Genomic DNA, 23,150 nt, shown 5'->3' with positions numbered 1-23,150 from the left:
TATATAGGGATGTTGAGTTTATATATTTCAATAAAATGGAATGTAATTGTGGTAAGATGGATGGAAGAATATCTAAAAGAATGAATCTGCACAGACAAAACAACTTAATTGGAAAAAAAGTGGGATGAATTTAAAAGACAACATGCAGTTGATATGTCATTTATGTAGAAGAATAATGGAATCTTGGACAGGTTTAGAGCAGACTGTTAAAAACCTGTACATCGTGATACAGCTTTTGTAATGCAGCTTAAAAGAAGATCATTCAAAATAAATGAATAAAAGAAGCAACACTGGCACCAGAGGAAAAGAATATAATTTTGTGACAGAGAAGAATCTAACACGGCTTATTGAAGAGGTATCATTGACTTGCACTTTGAAAGATCTTTGAAGAAATGCGATTTTTCAAAAATTTGACATTCTAGGTGTATCCAGTAGTATGAGCAAAAAGGTAAAAGTTGAAAAGGGGAGGCTATATTTAAATCAGTAACTCTGATTATACAGAGAGATATACAGATATATATCAAACTGGTTAAGAGTCACAGTTCTAAATTAAATCATTCTCCATCACTTATAAGCAGTACTTAATTTCTCTTCCCCAATTCCTTCATCTGTAAAATAAACATAATTATACTATTTAACCAACAGATGTGTTTTAAAATTGAATAAATACCTTTAACATTCTTAGAAGTGTATCGATTAAATAAATTGTTAATTATTTATTATGTCAGGAAAAAATTCTATTTTAATCAACAAAAAATATTAAGAAAAAGTCCAGTAATATTTCTTAATCCCAATACATGTACAATATATCTATAAATGTCAGATATTGTTCTAGATGTGAACATTAAACAGTAACAAGAAGAAAAAAAATACTGTTATCATGGAACTTATACTGGAGTAAAGGAGAAAGTAAAAAATATAATAACAACCATTTTAGACTTATAGTCCAAGATGGAAGACCTTGAACTCACCTCCTCTATGGACACACAGAATCTATACCTACATATAGACCAATTCCTCCTGAAGAAGAACTGAGATCTGACTGAACAGCTTTTGTACAACAATAGAAGGACCACATAAAAATGCATAGGAGAGATGAAGCCATGATATCAGCAGAGACCCCACTCCTGACATGGAGACCTGCAGTGGGGAGACATATTACTGAGGGGGCCTATGTGCAAACTTACCCACCCTGGGGCACAACAAAAAAGCAGTGGTTTAAAGGGCACCTAAACAATATGTGAAGGAAATCCATGTGCTAACCCTAGAGCATCTGCCAAACAAGTGGGGAAGTGGTGGAACTCTCTCCACTATTTTGTGTGTAGGACATTTTGTATGTTCCCCCTCTACCTTGATGGCACAGGTAAGAAATATGGCCCAAATACTCTAGCTGGCCTGCCAGAGATCCTTGAAGCCCCTGGCCTACACTAGCTGTAGCCACTCCCCAAAAGGTGGCCCTGGCACAGCACACCCTGAAATCACCTCAGGCCATGCCCACTCCAGCGCTAGCCATCCCACAAATGCAGCCCTGACTCCGTGTGCCCCAGGATACTCCCTGACTTGCACCCACTCCAGTTCTAGCCTTTCTGCCAAAGCTGTCCAGCACACATAGTGTACACAGAGGATGCTTTTACACAAGAGAGTCAACATTTGTACAAGTGGATCCCCATTGAAAGAAATAGAAATAATGGAATAAAGCTAATATATAATGCAAAAGAGGGCTTGAAACTACATATTTAAAAGAGGGTATCATATCCCAGGGAAAAAAAATCATCCCAAATTGTCAACACTGAAGTGCACCCTAGTAAAATTACTTGACATCAAACATAAAAATGCCATAAAAAAAGGTGCTATAGGCAGTCAGGCAAAAAAAATCTCCTTTAAATTGAGATTAAGCCAGAAAAATGGCTAATCTCAGAATTGTTCTGAAGAGTCTTCATGTAAGAATAAAATGTGAAAATAAGGAAAGAAACTATGAATCAAAGAGTTTATTTGAGTCAAATAATTTTTCAAGAACAAAAGCAATAAAATATTTTTCTATGAACTATTTCTGATATAGGTACTAATCAGCCAATCAAAAGACTACCAGAAAAACCCTATGGAGTTAGCAACTGTGGAGGCATTTTACACATTTATCTATAGATGTAAGATTAAAACAAATGTGGGGTTTGGGGTGAAGAACATAAGGTATGCTCAATGAAGAAATGATATAAACACCAAAGTTGGAGGAAAGAATAAAGAAAGCAGGAGTTATGCTCATTCTTCACCTTTCTGATAATAGCTTACAACAAAAAAACGGAACTCATAAACATTTCTCAAATTATTACATTTAAATTGGCTAAACTAAATTTTTAAAAGAGAAAGATTTTCATACTAGATTTCAAAAGTATCCTAACTCTCTGCTGTATATAAATGATAAACCTGAAGCAAAATGATTCATAAAGATTTTTTTAAATGTGCAAAGACATAGGCAATTCAAACATAAAGAAGCAGAGTCCACAATATCAGTAATAAACAAGGGTGAATTCAGGCCAAAAAGCATTAACAGCACAAATCAGGGGTCTTTATAACATTAAAGGGAACAAGTAACACTGTGGATAAAATAATTATGATCATCTACATATCAAACAAGCAGTTCAAAATGCATAAACAAATATATAGGGAATACAAGGAGAAGAAAATACGTTAGAGAATATTTAATTTCAACTCTCTGAACCTTTAAGGTATCAAGGGGACAGAGAACACTTAAAGATAGAAATTATATATTTTTTAAATTTAATTTTATTTAATTTATTTTAATTTAATTTAATTTTAATAGTTTTAATAAGTGGTGGAGCTGGATCTCAAACACATCCTCACTGGTTCCAGAGACTAAGCTGCTTACCAGCATCTTATATTGTGATACTAAAGTGTCTCTTGAAGAGGAGACAAAAAATCTCTCTTCTGATTAAAACAAGAAATGAGAAAATGAGGGTTGGAGGTTTAAGAAAAAAAAAAACTATTGAAATAATTTTCTGAAAGACCAACAGACTGCAGTAATGAGGAGGTTAGTATGATTGGCAAGAGTGCTAAGAACCTACTTCAGGTCAATTGGAATGACACAGGGGTACTTGATGGTTCCCAGAATCCAAAAGCAGAAAGCGAGTGCAACCAGGACCCAGAAAAGCTATTCAGACTATCACTAGGTCTCCTACTGTGACTATTGGGCGTCTCATCCCCACTTCCCTATGCTTCATTCTCCCATATTGCTCTCTGCAAACTGCCTTGTTCTTTCCCATTTGCACACAGCCAACAAACGCCTGACAAATTCCTGCTGTACTTGACTACCCAGTTTAGACACCAAACCAAGATTGATTAGAGTTTGTATAACCCTACTCTAGATTCTAGCAAGAGAGAATTTAGTTGCTGTAATTTAGGTCATGAGGTCATAGTTATCCTCTACTAATCTGGTAGGATGCAGGGCAGGATCAGCTAAAAAAATGGCTGCAATTCAGGAACCCCAAAAGTCCACTGTAAGTATCTCCCATTTTGCACATGTGGTAATTTAAGATATTTACTCAACTGCAAGTTAAAAAGTATACCCAAAGTTTTCTTGATAGATCCATGCCTTCAATAATGTCATCACAATCATTTTTGTCTAAATGATGCCTGCAGAGTAAAACCTAACGGGCAATGTCTTTTTACCCAAAACAGTCCATTGCATTTTTCATCCATGGATACATAGGGATCATAATGAAAAGAATTCCACAGAAATAGTGTTTTGTGGGTAGTGGGCATGTGTCAGAATGGGGTAGTTTCTGTGAGAGTTTGCAGGGCTCTCCTTAGGCTAATGCATTACAACATTTCTAGTTTGTTTCTGGAAATCAGCAACTGAGTTAAATTGAAACATAGTAAGAATGGGGAATGTTCTGCTAAATCTGAAGTAAAATGTTAACTTTGTAGTTCTATAATTTTATCCAATGTTTGTTTTTTCTAAAATATAAGGTACAATAAAATTACTATTTCAGTTCAAAAAGAAAAATCCCAAAGACAGGCAAAGAAACTCCTTAGTTATCTGTTACTAATCCTCTATATTTCTATGGTAACTGAGAGAATATGGTACTTAATTTTTTTTAGAAATGCAGTTCAAATTTTAATAGATGGCAAAATTGAATAACATAATTTATAGAATTAAAACAAAAATATTTCATGGTAATAAATTAAAAGATACAAGACATTTATTTGTTTATTGGAAAACTGCTTTAGTATGAGAGCACATTCAATTGATTACAAGACTGGGCCATTTTAATAGCAGAAAGAGACTAAGTTGCATTTATAGCATCCATGAGAATAATGATGGAAAACAGAAATCCAAAATCTGTGTTTCTGGTGCAATCATGGACATGGTCCAAAACATTATAAAACAGGAAAATATTTGTATTCTCTTAAATAACATATGCACTATTTTTTTATAATTTATAGAATAAATATTTTACAGTGTTTTATGTAAACAGAAGTTTCTACTGGATATTCAACATTAAAGTACCATGTCAGAATCAAAGGAAAGAAGTCATGACCAGAGTTCTAATAGACTTAGATGGAGTTGAAGGTATAGCAATGGATGCAACCACCCAGACTGACCAAATATAGAACAAAGATAGGAAGGTGAACAATAAAACTTTATACTTAAAAGGTGAACAAAAGAAAAGTATCTTGGGAAAAGGTGCATTTCACACACGTAAACTAATAAAAATTGTTGCAGTAAACCATATGTTTGGTTTTCTGACTGTGAATAGCAGAAATAAAATCCATTTAAAGTCATAAATTTTGCTTCATATCCAAGTTACATATTTCAAAATAAAAGACATGAATAAAGACAGGGTTCCATGTCAATTAGTCACAAATAAATGAAGTAGAAAGATCATCATGAAGTATAAGCCTCCTAGAAAGGTTTGCGAGCTGCCTGGGACATTGGTAAATTTAGAGAATGACAGGAACCATAGAGATAATCAGGCTAGCACACAGGTGGCCTCAGTCATCCATATGATTTAGAAATTGATACCTAACCTGTTTTCATTACGTTAGCAAACTCTTAATATCAAAACTTAAACAGCTGTCACATAATAATTCATGGTAGTTGTTAAGATTAAGCACTAAAAAATTCTAGAAATAGAAAAATATGCATTTTAAATGGAAAATCTGTTACCAACAAAAGGGTTCAATAAAGCTTATTATCTGTAGACTTCATATTTCTAAAATAGTTTATTCAGTCAGAAAACATTAAAACTTTTACAAGAATTTTTTTTTATCTTCAATAGGAATACAACAAGCAATATAATAAAAAAAATTAGTCTGTGTATTTGTCATTTATATTGCTGTTTTGAGATACATTTTATATAAAGCAAGTAAATAAGATTATTTATATTTAAAACAAGTACCCTAAGCTTTTCAGGTGAGAATATATAATTATGCATTACCTTAATATACTTCTACATACAAACTTTTTTTTGAATTAGTTAGCTTTGCTTCATTCATAGTTTTTAGAAAAAGAGTCCTGTAAACTTCAACATAGTGTAAATTAATTTGAACGTTAGTTTCCAAGTACACATTCATGCTATGAATAGAGAATCTATAAAATAAACACAGTCTTCACTTTTTGAGAGTGAACAACTCCAAAAAATAAACTCAGAAACAATCCATAGGCACATTACCTGGTTAATGGATAAACAAAATTTGGTATGTCCAGAGAGCGAGATGTTATTTGGTTTGAAAAGGAGCTGCAACATGGATGAACCTCAAAAACAGTATGTTAAGTGAAAGAAGCCTGACACAGAAGACTACATATTGCCTGATTCCATTTATATGAAATGTCCAGAAAAAGCAAATATAGAGAGGCGGAAAGTAGATTAGAGGTTCCCTTGGGTTGAAGTAAGAAATGAAAGTGACTCTGCGTAGAAATAAGATGTCTCTTTATGGTGATGGAAATGTTCTAAAACTGGATTGTGGTGATAGTTGCACAAACAGTAAATGTGCTAAAAGTAACTGAACTAGACACTTAAAACTTATGAATTTTACAGTATATAAATTTACCTCAATAAAGATGTTTAAAAGGAGGGTTTATCCTATAACTATGTGTGCTTTTCAGAGATTAAAATAAAAAGGAAAATACCTCCTCTCCAAAAAGAGTAAACTGATAGGAAAATACAAAGCTCAATTTTGTACGTATTAATTTGTAAAAGTACCAGATGTGATGTACAATAGTAGTTTTAAAATAATATGAAAGATTGTTTAAAGTTTTGAGCTGGCTGATTATGCCCATCTACCACTAAAAATAAGGATGGTTACAAGTACCAGCAAGATACTACATGCAAAGTACTTATCTAATGTTAATAATCTAAAAAATACATTTAATTATATAGTCTATATAACCTTCCAAACCTCTAAAAGCAGCTCCTAAATAACTACTAGACTTTACCATTCTTTAAACACATTCTTACAATTAAAAAAAACATTTTGAGGAACTGAGTAACTATTTCAAATAAATCAGCAGTAAAATATAATGCAACAATCAAAACTTTCTACAAGACTTTAAAAGTTTGATATATGTCCATTCAAGCTGTTAACATTCCATTCAATCACAGAAGCATTATATTTTCCCCTTGCTTTTCTCAATTTATTGCTGCAAAATTATCAAGTGCATTTATAACTTAGAAGTAATTTCAGTGACCCAAAGCAAACGACTGAGGTTGCAATAATTTTTTTTGACATTAATAATGTTTTCATGGCACAAGTGTTTTGTTCTTTTGTTTGCTTGTTTTATAATTGTTGTCACTTCTCCTGAAGAAAGAAAACTGATCATTTTCTTGTCTGAATTCTGACTTGTCTATTACATTACAAAGCTTGAAAAGAGCTTAAGGGAACATTTCAATAGCAACCTCACAATAACTTGACTATTTTTGTTCTCTTCCCCAAAGACAGAAATAATAGATAAAGGGAATGACAAAGCATGTTGACATACATATCTATGGTTCTTTATACTGCATCTGTGTAGTGGGAAAAAATGCATAGATGAATATATTTTAAAAATGATCCTTTAATAAGCAATGAAAATGGCTTATTACTGAATTTTACCTCATGAATGTATAAGGTAACACTCTAGTGTATAGTGTATGTATACACACACATGTTGACGTTTACATCTATGCCTTTCAGTGGCCAGACCTACCTGTCCATGTTAGAGCGTGGGTCTGAGTCTCAGACTCCTTGTCTGTTCAGTATCTCTGTGTCTGTATCTGCCTGTCTGTGCTTACCTTCCTGTCTATTCATCCATATCTCTCTGTATATATTTCTGGCTGGCTGTCAGTTTGCCTGTCCCTGTGTATTGGTCTACCATCCCTGTCCCATTACCAGTTCCTATCTGTCAATCTTTCTCTACATGACTTTTGTCTGTCCGCCTGTTACTGTTTGCATACCTGTTGGGCTGTACGAATTGGTCTGTAGGTATGTGTCTGTCTATCCATGACTCTATCTGTCTATGTGTACATATATGCAAATTAAGATTTTTCCTTTAGTGTACACTCTACCCTGTGGTCTATGTGGGTGTTTACCAAAGGTTCAGAGATAGCTATTAGGGGTCACAAAATGAAAACAAGACTTGAAGCTAATGACAAATACAACTATTCTCACTATCAAAGGAGAATACATAAAAACTTAAACTCTTCAGAGAATTCTTGTTATGTGTATATCCCAGTTCCCAACATTATTCTCAAGATCTAGCCCACCCCTACCCCCACTGACAACCTAGAAATCATTATCTTCTTTTCAATGTTAATCTTCATTCCTTCATGTAATTCTCCTAAAGATTTTCCTTTCCCTAGAATATTCCCAATTTTGACTTCATAAAGATAATCCAAAGGAGAAAAAAAAAATCCCTGGTAGAATATTTTACAACACGTGAATTATTTTGTGAGGAATAACACTAAGTAAAAGTATGGTGGGAGAGAGTTGCAAGATAAACCAGGGTGGGGTTTAATGCTCTAATTTCTATATATTTCAGGGTCCATTTACTAGTGAGAAGATGCTTCTCAATAGTATTCTGCCTGTGAACTAAAGATTTGTGTTTCAAGTCTTCTGTGGGTAATTCTTGAAAAAAAAACACAAATACACATGACACTCATAGACATGCACACAAATATCTTCACACATACATTCACATGCCTACTCACATACTTTTTAAAGATAAATAAAACTATTTTTAGAGAGAATAAATCTAAATTCATATTAAAAAATAATTCCAAAACAATAGAATGCCCATATTATCCACCAGTCCCAATGAAAATATACAAAGAAATTTTACTTTGGTTTTGCTCTAAATGAACAGTAACCTACCAGAGCCTAAAATAACAAGGCCCATTATAATAAATTCCTAAACAATAATAGTGTTTTATTAAGGTTCTTCATATACGCAAGCATATATTTTAATTACTAGAAATTATAATTAAAAGCTGGAACTACTAAGACTGGTTTTTTACATTGATTGACTTTGGCAGGTGATTGACAACCTTCCACTTTATGATGATATTTCTTTATTAGAAATATAAACATCTGACAAAATCACAAGGATTCAGTTATGCAAATGAGGTGACATAAGAATAATTTATAAAGTAGGTCAACTGTACTTATATCATATGGGAGTGTTGGCCTATTTTTCTTTTTAAAGATGTTCTACCAACTCAAATTTGGCTAGAAAATATGATTCAGTTCTACAAAAATACTGAAGACATATCAGATGTATTGATGAAATTAAAAAGGACAACCTAGATATTCACACAGTACACAACATATGTTTCTTAGAATTAAAGCAGAATTGCCACCTGGCAGTTTTCACTCAAACAGGTCCTTGTACAAGCACATTCAAATCTACTACCTGTTGATACTATTAAAATGACTAGAGGGCTTCCCTGGCGGCACAGTGGTTGAGAGTCTGCCTGCCGATGCAGGGGACACGGGTTCGTGCCCCGGTCCGGGAGGATCCCACATGCCACGGAGCAGCTGGGCACGTGAGCCATGGCCGCTGAGCCTGCGTGTCCGGAGGCTGTGCTCCACAACGGGAGAGGCCACAGTAGTGAGAGGCCCGTGTACAGCAAAAAAAAAAAAAAGACTAGAAATAATGGAGTATTTATACCCAGTTGTCAGTTTGGTTTTTCATGGATTTCTCCATCTAATAGGAATTATTAAATTAAGTATTAACATGCTTACAGGTGAAATTAAATATGAAATTCCTGTGAGTTTCAAAATTATACCATTTTGTTCTTTCGGTTTTCTATGATAAAACTACCTTCTTTATCCATAGGAGAAAAAACGTCCTAAATTATATTCTATATAAGAAAAGACAAACAGAAATTACAAAATTAACTAAACTATCATACCTACTTCATTCACATAAAATGTACGATTAAAATAAGCACTATATCATTTCTCCTCTCTTTCACCTGAATTGCTACTTGATACGTACTTTCCAACATTTTCATACCTGTTTCTACAGTAAACATGAAACTCTACCATGACCTGAGAGTCATTATGGTAGATTGATTACATGCCAGACTCTGGGCCAAAGATCCTGTATCCAAACTTTTACAAGTCACCTAAGTTACTTATGGTAAATAACCATGGGCAGTTGTTTCATCTCTGATCAGTAATTTGATTATAACAGCAGATACTTTGCAAGGTAGTTGGTAGGTAACATGAGAAAATGTATGTTTAGTTTTCAGAATATCTTTAGCCCACAGAATGTACTCAACAAGTGTAAACTGCTATTATTATTATATATTTTTTCAGATTTTGTTCTAACGTTAGGACTTGAAAGGGTCATTTCAGAGTGAATGTAAAATACTCTAATCAAAATACTCTACATTAAATTGAGGTATTTGGAAGAATTTTAGCAGGAAAAAAAGGGCCAAGTTATATTTTTAGGCTAAAAATCAGTGGTGCCATCTGTAAAGTAAGACTATCTCATGTAAGAATGTGGAAGTTTAGGAATATCTTCTGGCCAAACTTTGGAAGGATTTGAAAGACCTTTCTAGAACAAGGGTTGGAAAACTATGCTTATGGACAAATATGGCCCCTAAGAATATTTGTTTTTTGTTGTTGTTTTGTTTTGTTTTACATTTTTAAAGGGTGAATAAGGAGAAGGAGGGAAGGAGGAGGAGGAAGAATATGTGACAGAAACCTCATTGGGTTCACAAAATCTAAAATGTTTAACTGTATTAATTCGCTAGGGCTGCTATAACAAAGTACCACAGCTTAAGTGGCTAAAGGAGCAGAATCTTTTTTCTCTCACGATTCTGGAGGTTAGAAGTTGAGATCAAGTGTCAGGGGGTTGCTTTCTTCTGGGGCTTCTCTCCTTGGCTTATAGATGGCCATCTTTTTCCAGGGTCTTCACATGGTTTTCCCTTTGTACGTATTTGTGTCCAAATTTCCTCTTCTTATAAGGACACCAGTTATATTGGATTAGGACTCACCCTAATGACCTCATTTTAACTTAATTACCTCTCTAAAAGATGTATCTCCATATACAGTCACATTCTGAGTTACTAGGAGTTAGGACTTCAGCATATGAATTTTAGGGAGAGACAATTCAGCTCATAACTCTTATTGGTAGGCCTTTCATAGAAGAAAGCCTCTGCTCAGAAGGCTGAGGAGGTTATATCTGCCACAAGTTAACCAGTATTTTCTTTGTGTCTCCTTTCCTATTAGTTTGTCAATACACAACAGACATAAGGAGAGAATTACTAAGCTTAAAGATATCACTTTCCCATTAAGAATTTGCTGAGAAAAAAAACACCTCAAGGGACTGTGGCTAAGCTGTTTAAGGTTAGGTCAAAGGGGCAGGGCTCAGTAAATAAGACAATTTACTTGGAGGAAACCATAGGTAGGAGAAGTATGTAGGTGAGCACAAATCTGGGATCCCCCTCAAAAGGTGGTCTGAAGATCAAACTGAATACAGGAAACCTAATATCAGAAGTGGGCATGGAGAAGGTGATGTCATAAGAAAAACAATAATACTTATTAACATTTTTTAGCATAGTTGACCCTTGAAAAACTTGGGGGTTAGGGGCACCAACCCTCTAAGCAATCAAAAATCTGCATATAACATATAGTTAAGTCTTTCAAATACATGGAGGAAGGTTCCTCCATATCCTCAGTTCCACTTCCTTGGATTCAACAAACCATGGATCATGTAGTACTGTAGTATTTATTATTGAAAAAATTCTGCATATAAATGGGACTGTGCAATTCAAACCCATGTTATTCAAGGATCAACTGTACTTATATGAACAAGCCCCTGTAAAGCTAATTTGCAACATTCTGTCATTTATTCCACACCACCATATGAATATTATCCCCCCCCACACACACACTTGTACAAATTAGAAAACTGAGTTGGAATTAGAATACAGATTTTAATCTCCAAAGTTGGGGATCAAAAAACAATAGAACAAGGACTTCAAGGATCTTTTGGAAAATGAAGTCAGATATCCAAACCTTCACCTTCTCCTTATTGATGAGTAGGTAAATTCATAGATTTAAAACAGGATTGGCACTGACCAAAAAAAGAAGAGCTTTTCAGCAGGTGCTTGCTTTTGTGTCCACATTTTGATCTAGTTAGAATGTGCAAGATACTTTCCTGTCATGCCTTTCAAATTAATTACTTGGTGGTTCCCTTTTATAAAAAAGACTTTTGTACATTTATTTCCAAATTCCAATACAAATACAGATATATACAGATATATAAGACCGACTCGTATTATGCTTAATTTCCCTCCCCATATAACTCACAATATTAAAGTAGGTTTTCTGTACACGCTTCACTCAATATGAAATGTATCTGAGAAATTCAGACAAAGTATTTTTCAGCAGTCTTGTCACCTAAAGAAAGCAGCTTCTAGCTTGGATTTGCGTACTCTTTTTGTAAAGATTCAAACTCACAATTAAGGTCAACATCTGGTTGGATTTAACATTCGCATTTGACAGTTTCACTTTCATTAAAAAATATTTAGCATTTTTCAAAGCAAAACCTGTCTTTTATTTTAATAAAAGTTTTCATATATTTGCTTTGTTCCTTGAGGGGTGGATTTGTATGCTTGAACAGCCCTGTGCAGTTGGAATTTTGAGGCCATCTCACTAGACAAGTTACTGTAGCAAAATAAAACACAAATGAAAGGGGCAAAGGGCACATTATAATGAGCAAGAGGATTTACTGTTTTGTCTTCTATTTCCATATCCTTTGGGAGAAGGGAAAAGTGGAAAAATGAGATATAGTTCTATCTTCTTTCCCTGGTAAGTTATGGTTGATAATTTTGCTATTTGAAAGCCACAGGGAATATGCCAACTAATTTCTCAAACTAATCTTAAATTCCAGTTTTATCTATGCATGGGTAATGCTTTAGTAATTCTACAGAGTACTTTAGTGCCAAGCAATAACTACATTATCAATACATTATTTTTATTACCAAAACTGTTAAACAAATATATCTGTGATATTACACAGGTATACTTACACATCATTAAAGAAAGAGTCAAGGTGATTTCAAATAGAACACACTGTATGTGAAACTATGATAAAATGCGTTCAAAAACAGATACTGCTTATTGAGCATATGTTGTGCACAAACTATGTGTTTGTTACTTAATGTGCATGATCTTTACTACCCACAAGAATTATCACAATTACACCACTGACAAGATAGAGGTATGGAGGAGATGACTGACCTACGCAAACTTGATTAACAGATTTAAACCTAGTTTTTCTTACCCCCAATCCAGTGTTCTGTCTACAATGACACTTTGACATATAAAATAGTTAAGGGAGAATTTGAAAACATCTGGATGATTAGTCTGGGATCTTCAGTAAAGCTGAATGCAAATTATTGACTGAATATAGGACTGTTCATGCCTTACATGCACATTAAGTAGCTACTAAAGAGTCAGACTTAATTGCCTTCCTCTGTGGGCACCAATTAGAAATCTCGAAATATTAATAAACTGGCTGATTTGGGAGAAATATCATTGTGTATTTTCTTCCTACATATTGCTTTTAAGCACCAAACATATCATGGGCACTCAATAAATATTAAATATTTAACAGCAACTAAAAAATGAAATTATGGTAATATATTTTACAATGAACTCACCATAAGATGAAGTAAAACAAGTTTTAGCACTAGATCTGGAAGCTGAGCAGATTTAGATAGCGGCGTAAGTGAATAACCCTCTAGGAAGGTAAGAGACACTAACATGACTGTGGTAGAAAAAGTTAATAGGAGGTTAGAGCAATAAAAAATTTTATTGCAATCTGAAAATTGAAACTGCCCCTCCTGGTTTTCATATTTGTTCTGTTCATCTAACATCCAAAATGTAAATTAAAGGATATATTTCTAAGCTGCTGTCATTTCTTCCCCATGCCCAAACATGAAGTGAATATTATTTCATTATCTACTGGTAGTATCTTACTCTGAAAGAACATAAAGTGTGTTCCCTGAAGTTATTCTTTTTTTCCTACTTGTGCCCTCTTTTACACATAGTCTGAGATTTTCAGAAGAGCTAATTGTGATAATAATTTAAAAAAAAGGTGTTAAATCACTTTATCCTTTGGCATTCATAACTCACTGAATTGTGAAACTGAGACTCTCAGGAGTGTATGCAGTTTCAGAAGCACACTTCTGTAGATTTAAATCAGAGCTACAAGTTATTGGGAAGAAATCAGGCTGGGAGCTAGCTCACTTTCTTCTTTCTTAAGTGAGTGGAGGGAAAAATGTTCCATAAGAGAGAGAAAAAGCTTTTAAAATGTTAGAATCCATAGGGAAACCTTAATTTAAGCCCCTGTTCCTCAATTCTTGGAAGATTCATGAAAAAAGAAGCACTTAAAAGTACTCTTTGAGGACTCTGTTCTCCTCCTTTTCCTTTTTTACAACCCCTCTGAGGATAAGAGAGAATGCACTTAAAGTTACTATTTGGGTGACTCAGTCCTTCTCCGTCTCCTTTATTCTTCTAATAGTCTCTCAAATGCTCCAAAGAAATGGGAGCACATTTAACCAGAGCTTTCATGAAGCTCAGCCACCATTTCCTCTCCCAAGCCTGTGATTAACCCATTGATGGGTCCACAAAGTCTGTGTAACAATCCAAACACGGCAGCAGAGACACCATGCTCCAGGCCACATGCACCGGCTGTTCTACCTATCCTAGTAGTTATTTCTGACATGTAAAAATATTAATCCACGGTAGGTTTCACTGAGTGAATTCACACAATAATAAAATACTTAGAAGCATCAAAAGCCCTCATATCATATTTTAAAATATTTCTTCAGTTTTCATAAACTCACTGTGACTACTATGTGCTTGCTTTCTGTCCTACACCCCTACTTACTCTGACACAGAACAATGCCCTTCAAACGTATCTTTAACTTTTAAGAAACATGCACAGAAGTCACCCCTTCCTGTCTAATATATCACAGGTATAATAAGCTAAATTCCAGGTCAGGATAAGGCTTTCTCTATTTGTATTGGTTCAGTTAATATTCAGAAGTTTGTCAGCTTTTAACATTTTAGTGCTGAATAGTTTTGTGTTTTCTATAGAGGTATTGAGGTTTTCGCTTCACAGAACAAAGTTGAATAATACATCTTTATAGTATGTGCCTTTAACTTAAACTATAGCAATTTATTTTAGTAAGATGCTTGCAAACTCAAAAATAAAGAGCTGCAAAGCCAACAAAGCACACTGACATAATATTCTCTTGAAGACTCTACTGGAGTTTCTTTAGGTACTTTTGTCCTTCATATATTCATATATCATAAGCATCAATGACCCCAAAATTAATAACAGCATTTGAGACAAAGTTTTGTATTTGGGAACATATGGAGAAAATATCATGATTATGTAAAAAGATTAAAACATGTATAAGGTTAAGTGAGTTTCTAAAGTCTGTATTTCCCTTCATTATATATTGCAGCTACAAAAGAAAATGCTCAAGAGAATTAATATGAACTTATGATAATGCCTGCAGCACGGTTCTGTTTTTGCCTATTTTTGCTGATAATGCAATTCAAACTATACCCTACTAATCTTTAGTAAAGGAATCCGATTATTCACCTATAAACATGCAGCAATAAGGTGTCATTCTTTAGTCAATACCGACTACTTAACATCTCTCTTTTTTACAGGTTTGGATCCCCAGCTCATTAGATCATTACCTGATAAATAGGGAGAGGGTAATGAATTGAGAAAATAACTACGTACCTTCAGAGAAAACCTGCCCGATAACAACAATCCATTAGAACACTGGCAATATCCTCTGATCTATTGCCCGCAAAGCTATGACTTGATGGAGAGTTTCATTCCCTGTGCTCAGTTCTCCAGAAGAAAATCAGCACAATTTAAATATTTCTTGGAATGTGACAGCTCTCTAGATCCCTGGTTGCATTCTGTTCCCCAGGGAAGGCAATCTGGTGTTCCTGTGTGCATAGAGCAGTGAAGATGAATTGAATATGCTTGAGATAAATTAGGAATGGCTAAGTTAAAATTGTCGCTGCTCCAGACTCTCATCTGCAGTCTGTAAGCCTGTTTTTCTGTGAAAAAGCTAGATGGCAGGCTGCCTCAGTAAGTTCTTCTTAAGAGACACAGAGCATTTTCAATGAAGAAAAATTCTCCCATTATCTAAGCTAATGTGACTGCTGCTAAATCCAGTTTTTAAAGTGTCTACTGGCATGAAATTCATTTTCACTGTTGCTTTCTTTCAAACTACAGTCCAGAATCCATACTATCATGCTATATACATTTCTATCTGAGAGAAACATTTAAAGTTTTCAGTTAACATATTAAATCGTATCCCTTTTTGCAGTTTTAAGGATCATTTATGTACAGGAAATATCCTCTTTACATCCTAAAGTCATTTTATGAATTTTATAATATGTAGAGGGTTTTGTTTTAAATCACAGTAACTGAACATAAATAATTGTATTTTTATTAACAATTATTGTAATGCAGATCCACTTAGAAGTGTATCATTTTTAAACATCAGCTAAAATGCAGAAGTTATATAAAAATGAACAAGGGGAATGCAGATTCCTAATATGTGACCACAGACATAAATATTGACTCCGAATATCCTCCTAAAGAAAATAAGATGTTCCAAATAAAACCATCACATAAATTATTCCCTTCTATTAAAAATAAAAACAAGTCACTTCTGAATTCTGTTTCAGTTGAATATGTTGTTATATGACAATTTCCCCTAAATTAGAAAATTCTTTCAGAATTTTAATAATATTCTGGATTCGAGACTTAGAACACTTTATGTGGAATATTAGCAACACACAAAACACAGGAAGAAGGGTTATCAAAGTTTTCAGTTCCATTTCTTTATTTGGATCCTCTATATGAAACAGTGTTTACATTTTCAGAAAGAGCATTTAAAAAGCATCATAATCCATGAGTATATGTACGTTTTTTAAAATGCTGGCTAAAATACCCAATCTTAACTTTCTATACTTTTCTACATGGTATTTTGTAATGCTCTATGTCTGATTATTTGATAAACAAATTGTTGCTTCCACAACAAAAATGGGATATATATATTGTGAGGGAGGCAATGATAATATAATCCCCTGGGAACCAACAGAAGAAGTAAATGAATATTTTTATTTTTCCTCCATTCATCCTGTAGCTATAGCTGATCACTTTACTCAAGAAGGTGGAGGGGAGAAGAAATAGGAGAAACAAAATAGAACACAGCACAGCAAATGCCTCCAGCCCTTCTCCCTCTTCAGAAGTGGCAACTCTGTAGCTGTTGTTGAGGGGAAAACATAGGGGAGCTGGAAAGAAGCAGCTTCAGCATACCAGTTGGGAACTATAGTTATCTAGCAGATTTTCAAAGACCATGAAAGAAAAACAAGGGAGAGAAGGAAGAGAGGAAGGGAGGGAGGAAGGGGAAAAGGCTATTTATGACTCTCAATTGCCATTTTAAAAAAGACTAAGGTGCTTAGCGCTGAATATACATAAAGCAAATGAAAAAAAGATAAAAGTTAATATATCCAATAACTGACAGTTGATTCGAAAATCCAACTACATAGCACATATGTGCATTGAGCATCCCAGATAATGTAATAGATAATTACAGTATTAAACTAGGCACACTTTAAGAATTTCAGATGTCTCTCTCCACTTAGAAACTGCCAATTTTACTAGCACTTATTGCAGTGATAAATTCAGGGCTATATGCAATTATGTATGAGTGATATCTAAACTATTCTTGAAGTATTAGGAATCGTCTCTTGTAGGAAGTAACATTTAGAAAAGGCCAAGCAAGCCTTGGTTAAAAGGATAAGGAATATTTCCAGGCACTGAGAACAAAGCCCCAAGGGAAATATGCATATCACATTTGGATAAATGAAATAGTTCAGTATGGCTGGAGTGTAGAGTGAGGTATGAAGGGCATGGAAGAGATGTGTCTGGAGAGATAATGAGTCCTTTATGCTATATAAAGGAGCTTGGACTTTATCTCTGAGGGTTCCTAAGTGGGAAAGATAAATAATCAGTGCATTACAGAAAGATTACTCTTCATGTCATGCTAGTCAGGTAGAAAATACTACTGCACACCTAGTTAGCCAAGCTAAACACTTAGTAGTCATACGATTCACCCCTTCTTCGTTTACTTCTAATATCCAGTTTATTATCCATTGATCCTACCTTCTTTAAATACCTTTTGCTATTTCTAGCTTTCATGGTATATTTCTAGGTTTCATCATCTCTTACCTACATAATGGCAAGAATCTTTTATTTGAACTCTCTGTTTCAAGTAATTTTCTCCATCAATACCTCTTACGCAGCTGCCAGTTCATAGAGAATAATGCTCCAAATTCTTAAAATGATCAGGAAGTGTTGGCTCACAAACTTGGGAGCTTCCCAGGTGAAATCTGAAACGATCCACACACAGAGAGGGCAAGGAGAGATGGGAGAAAGAGGCAGACCAGTCCAGACTGGTAGGGGGCAGGTTTAATAAGCAAGGGAACTTACATACGAGACTTGTCTTGGGTGGCCGCAAGACAAGTAGATCTCTATTAACCACCCGAAGTTTAAAAGTCTATACAGAAGCCTTACTCTGTTCAGTCAGGTATACTGTCCAGATGGTCTCAACAGTACATTGCTCTCTCAAGGCTGCATCCTTGAAAACAGCTCCCACTGTGGGAACAGTGGGCAGAAGGTACATTTCAAAGATGGGGAGATGTGAGGAGCCCTGATTGCCTGGGTCCAGCTCATAGGTCAATCAAGTGGTCAGGTCCTCTAGATGACCTTTTCAAATAGCAAGATCTGACTACATGGCTTTCTCAATGGACAGTTACCCTGACCAGATTGCAAACTAAAAAAACAAGACTAATAAACCACATTATTTGATTTTACCTCTAAAGCCTCTGTATATGCTGGCCCTTCTACCTAGAATTTTTCATCAGAACTATGTGGCTAGAGAACTCTCTTATATCGTGGAATATTTTTGTTAAATATTTTCTCTTTGAAATCATCCTGATTCCCTCATAGTCAGTCAATTTTGTCCTCTGAGCTAATGCTTGTCTCTTATATGATGGTTTGGTAACCATCTCAATGTAGTCAATTCGCAGGTAAAAGGCATATTCCCTTTTGGAATCCTTTCTTCCCTCCCTTCCCCTCCCCTCCCTTCTTCTCTCTCCCTTCCTTAATGATTTACTCCTGCTTTTAGCTTTCCATATGTTTGTGTATATCTATGTCTTTTGAGTTGGTTGTAGATATTATATTCTCAGTTTTTCTCCTGAAATCTATTTTTTTTCCTGATACTTTCATTTATACCCTTCTACTTCTCACTTTTACTGTTTCTCTATTTTTGTTTTCCCTTCCAATTTATTCTTATATATTTTTCTTTTTTTTTTTACTATTTGTATTCTCTTGCTTCTTTCTGTTTGCTGGTCTTGCTCCATTTCTCCTCTATCCTGTTATCTTAAAAAAAAAAAAGACCTTGAAACTATCTTATTAACTTTTTAGAAATATTCTAAAATTTTCTCCTACTGATAGACTCTACTTTTCATATTCTCTTCAATTAACATGATGCAAAACTAAACTGTGGAAAGGAGTTGCATTTGATTTGCATTGCATAGTTGTGATGTATGTCTACATAGAAATTTTTTTTTTTTTGTACTTGTTGAATTCATGGTTCTCTGCAAACTCCATCATAAAAAACTTTTTTCCCCCAAGTTACAATTTCAATTAAAATATTAAAGAGCCTAGGGCTTCCCTGGTGGCACACTGGTTGAGAGTCCGCCTGACGATGCAGGGGACATGGGTTTGTGCCCCGGTCCGGGAAGATCCCACATGCCACGGAGCGGCTGGGCCCATGAGCCATGGCCGCTGGGCCTGCGCGTCCGGAGCCTGTGCTCCTCAACGGGAGAGGCCACAACAGTGAAAGGCCCGTGTATCGCAAAAAAAAAAAAAAAATTAAAGCACCTAAATGCACAGCGAAATTAATTTTATCATTCAAAATTTAGTTTTAATAGCAATAATCAGAAAGGAGATTTACTCCTTTTGCTACTCTACATGATTTTTTAAATAATTCATTTTCAGTTAGTTTTATTTTATAATATATGTAGCAGTCCAAAAATGTGACATATTTTATAACAAAATCAGCTCCACATTTATACAGTTTTAAATTTTAATAACTTATTTATCCTTAAAAATTTATTAGAGTGACTGACCTTAAAACACAGGGGATGGTTGCAACATAATAAATTAAGAAATAATAAACACAGACATAGTATCTTGCTTATAAATAAAAGAAACAAATCTAGTAGATAAATATTTTAGAGATTATGAACCGCTTTTTCAACTGACATCATTGTGTGAAGAGAAATACAGATTTACATTATAAAATCTAATAAATATTTAAATTGGGAATAAATTTAACCAATGAGGTAAAAGACTTGTATACTAAAAACTACAAAGTGTTATTGAAAGAAATTAAAGAAGCAAATCAATGGAAAGACATCCAGTGTACATGGACTGGTATACAATCTCTATCAAAATCCCAATGCCATTTCCTTTCAAAAATATTAAAATCTATCCTAAAATTCACATCAAAATTCAAGGAACCGCTGATAGGCAAAACAGTCTTGAAAATAAAAATAAAAACTGGAGGTCTCATGCTTTCTGATTTCAAAGCTTACTGCAAAGCCACAGTCATCAGAATAGCATGGTACTGTCATAAAGACAGTAGAACAGCACACACAGCATAGAAATTAACCCATGTATACGGTCAAATGATTTTTTACAAGGGTACCAAAACCATTCCATAAAGAAAAGATGGTCTTTTCAACACACGGTGTGGAGAAAACTATATGTCCACATACAAAAGAATGAAGATAAACAATTACCCTATACCATACACAAAAATTAGTTAAAAATAGATAAAATATCTAAATTTAAAAGCCACAGCTGTAAAACTCTTAAAAGAAAACTTAGGGGGAATCTTGGTGAGATTGGATTAGTCAGTGGTTTCTTGTATATGACACTAAAAGCATCTGCAAGAAAATTTTAAAAATAGATAAATTGGACTACATCAAAATTTAAAACTTTGTGTGTCAAACAACACAATAAATGCAAAGAAAAGGCAACTCATGGAATTGTAGAAAATATTTGTAATTCATATATCTGATAAGGAGTTAATATCCAGAATATGTAAAATGAACTCCTACTGCTCAACAATGAAAAAGTAAACAACCCAACTAAAAAATAGGCAAAGACCTTGAATAGACATTTCTCTAAAGAAGATATATGAACAGTCAATAAACATATGAAAAGATGCTGAATATCAATATCATTAAGGAAATGTAAAGCCAAACCACAATGAAACTGCATCTCACACTCATTAGGGTGGTTACCACCAGCAAAACAGAAAATAACAAGTGTCCGTGAGGATATGGAGAAATCAAAATTCTTGTGCAATATTATTAGGAATGTAAAATGCTGCAACTGCTATGAAAAACAGTATGGCAGATCCTCAAAAAATTAAAAATAGAATTACCATATAATCTAGCAATTTCATTTCTGGTATATACCCTAAAGAACTGAAAGGGACTCAAACAGATATGTGTGTCCTCATGTTCATACCAGCATTACTCACAACAGCCCAAAGGTGGAAGCACCCCAAGTACCCAACAAAGATGAATGTATAAACAAAATGTGGAATATACATACAATGGAATATTATTCAGACTTAAAAAGGAAGGAAATTCTAACACATGCTACAACATGAAAGAAGCTTGAATACATTATACTAAGTGAAATAAGCCAGGTACAGGGAATTCCCTGGCGGCCCAGTGGTTAGGACTCTGAAGCTTCCACTGCAGGGGGCATGGGTTTAATCTGCCCCGCGGTACGGCAAAAGAGAAAAGAAAAAGAAAAAACGATGACACAAAGAAAAGATTGATAAATATGAGAATAAAAAAATAATATATACGGGGGCTTCCCTGGTGGCGCAGTGGTTGAGAGGACGCCTGCCAATGCAGGGGACACGGGTTCATACCCCGGTCCGGGAAGATCCCACATGCCGCGGAGCGGCTGGGCCCATGAGCTATGGCCGCTGAGCCTGCACGTCCGGAGCCTGTGCTCCGCAATGGGAGAGGCCACAGCAGTGAGAGGCCCGCATAATGCAAAAAATATATATATATATATTATATATATATATACAAAAAAGAAGTAAGCCAGGCACAAAAGGTCAAATTCTGTATCATTCTACTTATATAAGGTACTTAAATTAGTCAAATTCATAGAGATAGAAAGTAGAATGGTGGTTGTCAGGTACTGGGGGCGGTAGGAATGAGGAGTTATTATTTAATGGGTATGGCGTTTCAGTGTGGAAAGATTATGAAGTTCTGGAGATGAACAGCAGCAATGATTGCATAATAATATGATTATACTAATACCACTGAACTGTACACTTAAAAATGGTTAAAATTATAAATTTTATGTTATGTATATTTTACTACAAAAAAAGTCCAAAAGTAAATATTGAATCATTATTCATCTCTGATAAGAAAAATCAGAGGTGAAACATTCTAAACATCTTCCTAAGTGTAAGCCAAATTATTGTTAGAATCAAAGCATTGAACATATATGCTGTTTTCTGTATGACATAGTAAATAATCTGAAGAAACATGTCTTGCTTCTGAGTTATAGGATAACTACTATTATTATTTATTACTATTTTATCTTAAAATAATGGGATAAAAACATTAAGTTTCTTGGGTTAATAATGTAGGTGTCTAAACAAACATAAATTGTATTTCTTCTTCTAACAGAAAAGAGCTGTAGAAAAATCTGAATATAAAGGTTAAGGAGAATAAAATGCATGAATCCAGCATTGTTAACACCTTAAGGATATATCTCCCCCTCCAAACTCTCTATGAGAAAAATATATGTATGAAATATGCATATACATATAAGGAATTTACATATATATATATATATAAGTTCATTATATATATATGAGGAGCACATGCATACACACACACACACACAGAATTTCAATTGTGCAAGATGAAATGAGTTCTAGAGATTGATTGCACAACAATCTGAATGTATTTAACACTACTGAAGGGTATACTAAAAGTGACTAAGATGGTAATTTTATGTTGTCACAATTTAAAATTTAAAAATCATAATAAATACATTTTAAAATATGTTTTCTGTGGAAAATGAGTTTTAAAAATCATTGCAAAAATATGTGAGAATATACTTACAAAAACAAGAGTCAATGATAGGCCTTGAATTCATATTAATATTATAAATTAAAATCTATAGGAAAGAAATTTCATTCAGTTATTTCCTAAAACTAAACACCTTTTATTGGTAAATTCAAAGTAATTTTACCAAGTAAAAATTACCTTTTTTTATTTGTTTAATTCAAAGTAAAATATTCTTGATAATTATATTAAAATTGGCAGCATTTTATGTTATACATTATAACCTGGACTGAAGAGCATAAATTCAAGTACCTGGAGTATTCAAGAAAGCTGAAATATTAATTCTTCAAAGATTCCATCAATAGATTTAGTGATAAGGCAAAAGACATGGAAGATGTCTTAAGTTTCTTTAA

The 23,150-nt window shown here is 34.2% G+C and overlaps 1 protein-coding gene across 14 annotated transcripts in view; it reads right to left on the bottom strand.

Annotated features, from left to right (window-relative positions):
- Window positions 1–23,150, bottom strand: part of MGAT4C (MGAT4 family member C) — a 1,054,150-nt gene that overhangs the window by 601,932 nt on the left and 429,068 nt on the right. For 7 of the 14 annotated variants that reach the window (XM_079936311.1, XM_079936316.1, XM_079936317.1 and 4 more), the window contains exon 1: window positions 15,275–15,677. The exons of 6 other annotated variants lie outside the window; for them this stretch is intronic. The gene's annotated coding sequence lies outside the window, so the exon portion shown is untranslated. Of the gene's footprint in view, window positions 1–15,274; window positions 15,678–23,150 lie in introns of those variants that run through there. One more of the 14 variants, XM_079936312.1, reaches the window with a different exon arrangement.

Source organism: Stenella coeruleoalba (assembly GCF_951394435.1).
Source record: "Stenella coeruleoalba genome assembly, chromosome: 11".
NCBI lineage: Eukaryota > Metazoa > Chordata > Mammalia > Artiodactyla > Delphinidae > Stenella > Stenella coeruleoalba.
The sequence above is the reverse complement of the archived record's forward strand: the minus strand, read 5'-3'. Positions and strand labels throughout refer to the sequence as shown.